Consider the following 3624-nt stretch of genomic DNA (forward strand, 5'->3'; position numbering starts at 1 on the left):
GGCACCAAACCAGTGGTCCAGCCCCTGGGAATCTGTATGGCCCTCCTCATGGCAACAGGAGTCATGGACATTAACACAGACCCTGAGTGCTATAGGGCCAGGGATGCAGGCATGTCCCTCTGCGGCAGCATCTACGGCAGCAGATGATAGGACAAGCCACTCAGATCTGTAAGACCTCAGCTACAGCATGGACCCTAGACTCCAACAAGGTCACAGGTTGTGGCCCAGACCCTGGGCTCCACATGGCTTCTGGTGGCAACATGGATCATGGACTTCAACACAGTCCCAAGCTGCAGTAGGGCTATAGACTCAGACATGGTACCTGGCAGAAGCTCAGGTCTAGATGTCACCATGGCCCTTGGTGGGGGTGCAGGCCACACTGATCAGTGTGGCCTCTGCGACAGCATGCCGCTCACACACCAACATGGTCACAGGTGGCAGACCAGGTGGTAGACCAGCCCCGTGGGAGTCTGCATGGCCCCCATGGCAAGAGGAATCCCAGACATGAACACAGATCCCTGAAACAGTAGATTCCAAGACCCAGACATTGCCCCCAGCTGGAGTCCTAGACAGGAATTCACCATGGCACCAGATCTGTATGGCTCCAGATGCAAGATGGCCCTTGGGCACCAACATGGTCCCATGTGGCTGATCAGACCCCAGGCAACCACATGGTTGCAATAGGAGCCACACACATCAACTGAGACGCCCACCCACCTGACAGGCCTGTGGATGTCTCCCCACCAGCACAGGTCTGAAGGACACAGGTTGGTCTGTGGGTGGCTCGCACCCTCCTGGCTCTGTTAGATTTTTATATTTTTCTCTTATTCTCTTTTTATTCTAACTACACAAAAATCTGTATGTGTGTAATTTATGAACATCATATTAGTCAAATTTATAATAGTAAAATATTTTTTGATTTTATGAAGTTAACAATTTTCATAGTGTTAAGAACCAGATCATTTGGTTACTAACTGGAGAAACACTAGAGACCATTACCTCTCCTCTAAACAGGTCTTCTATAATAGAATTCAATCCTTGAAGGCCCATTTACTTTATATGAATATATCTATTTAACCAGGGGAGATGGTCCATGGGGAATTCATTTGACTTTACTCATTGAAGAAGATTATCCATAACAACAACAGTATATTTTAACATGGGGAATTTAGACAAGACTATATAGTTAGCACAGTTAAAGTAAGGCATACCTATGATGGAGGAAGGTCATTGGCTAATAAAGAAACTGGCTTGGCCCATTTTATTGGTTAGAACATAGGTGGGTGGAGTAAACAGAAGAGAATGCTGGGAGGAAGAGGAAGTGAGGTCAGAAGCAATGCAGCTCCTCTCAGAGCCAGACGCCTCAGACAGAGAGGCATGCTCCGCTCTCCCAGGCAGATGCACGCAATGAAGCTCCTCCGACCCAGGATGGACATAGGCTAGAATCTTCCTGGTAAGCGCACCTTGGGGTGCTTACACAGATGATTAGAAATGGACTAAATTAATATGTGAGAATTAGCCTAGAAGAGGCTAGATAGAAATGGGTCAAGCAGTGTTTAAATGAATACAGTTTGTGTGTTGTTATTTCGGGCATAAGCTAGCCAGGCGGCTGGGGTGCTGGGGACGCAGCCCCACTGCTCCTATTTCAACATACCTATATATCTTATATTCCCATGATTTAAGGAATTAGTCTGCTTAAATTCAGTGGTATATCCAAATACCACTGTAATTTCAGCATGTGTTGATTGAAGTCATATTTACCACTTGACTTATTTTCATCAAATGCTGAGGCTAACTTAGACCCTACTGTAGGAGTAGTCAAAGCAGCAATTGTTCTTCTTTTTGTTGCATACATTATTTTACTACATTCAGTATTTCCAACTGTGGGTGAAATTTACTTCTGTGGGTTTCATTTTTGCTTCCCTCTTATGGTGGTTTGAATAGGAATGGCAATTTATGTGTTTGAATGCTTGGCCCATAGGGAGTGACACTATTAGGAAATGTGGCCTTGTTGGAATAGGTGCGGCCTTGTTGGAGAAGCATGTCACTGTGGAGGGGGACTTTGAGGTCTCATATCCTCAAGTTACGCCCAGTGTGACACAGTTTCCTTTTGCTACCTGCAGATCAAGATGCAGAACTCTAGGCTCCTTCACCAGTACCATGTCTACCTGAATACTACCAAGCTTCCAACCATGATGTTAAAGGATTAAACCTCTGAACTATAAGCCAGTCCCAATTAAATGCTTTCTTTTATAAGAGTTGCCATGGTCATGGTGCCTCTTCATAGCAATAGAAACTTTAAGATACCTCTCCTCTCCCCCTTTGACCCCCCCTTCACTCTTTTTCTTTCCATTTCCCTTTCTCTCTCCGGTGTTTTTCAGAGAAACAAAACCAGCAAGAAAAGTTTTAACATAAGGAGTACACTCATATCAATATCTAGGTCCTTTCATTTCCTTATAGGGTAAGAGATTATTAGCTGCTCTGGTACAGAAACCCTGATTTAACATGGAGGCTTTCAAAACAAAATATAAGCTAGAAACAAATATCAACTCATAAGTATTTTAAAAGTAGGCACCTTGCGGTGAGCTAAAGTCATCCAAAAGGTGAAGTTTTCACTTTAAAAAAAAAAAGTGATAGTATTCCGCTCCTACACTAAGGCTACCCACCCAGAGCGGTGAATGCCTGCCTACTGGGCAGGCCTCAAGGTCCCCTGCAAGGGAGCCCGGGCACCTTCAGCTTGTGCTACAGGGTCTCCAGTGCTCCACTGGACCCTGCCCTGCCTGCCACGTTCTTCCTTTTGTCCCGGCCTCATTGGGTTACCAGGCGTCCCTGTTTAAGTGCTGAGGAGTAACATCTGGACGGGTGAGTGTGTGCTATCCAGGGGCGGATTGTCCCAGAAGAGAGCACAACCCCCCCTCCCCCAGCTCCTGCTGTAGGGCTGTCTTTCTTACACACGAACCTGCCCCCAAGCCTGTGCTGTTTGTAACATCCTTTGCTCAGGAACAGTTTCCTGCTCCTACACTAAGGCTACCCACCCAGAGCAGTGAGTGCCTGCCTTTCGGTCAGACCTCTAGGTCCGCCCCCTCGCAAGGGAGCCCTGGAACCTTCAGCTTGTGCTGCAGGGACTCCTGTGCTCTACTCGTCCCTGCCCTGCCCCCCAAGTTTGCCCTCTTGTCTGCAGGTCATTGGACTACCAGATGCCCATGTTTTGGTGCTGAGGAGTTCCATCTGCACGGGAACGGTTCCTGCTTCTACACTGAGGAGATACACCCAGAGAGTCAGTCACAGCAATGACTGGACCAAGACACCAGCCTCTCCTGGCTCCATTTGAAGGAGGAGATGGGAAGGTGCCAATGCAAGAATTCCTCTAACAACCTGAAAGGCAACATGACATCACCAGAATCCAGGGATCCCGAAAAAAAGAAAAATTGTACACCCTACTCCAGAAGAATTAGAAGAAATCGACTCAAAAGTGAATTATATGAAATTAATAGAAGACCTTAAACAGGAGGTGAAAAACTGCCATAAACAATTAGAGATTACAAACAAAGAGGTAGAGGAAATGAATAAATCGCTCAAAGATACCCAAGAAAACCAAGAGAAACAAGAAAAAGCAATCAAACA

The sequence above is a fragment of the Alexandromys fortis genome, unplaced genomic scaffold (genome assembly GCF_014885135.2).
Source record: "Alexandromys fortis isolate MF-2015 unplaced genomic scaffold, M_Fortis_MF-2015_v1.1 scaffold_651, whole genome shotgun sequence".
Classification (NCBI taxonomy): Eukaryota; Metazoa; Chordata; class Mammalia; order Rodentia; family Cricetidae; genus Alexandromys; species Alexandromys fortis.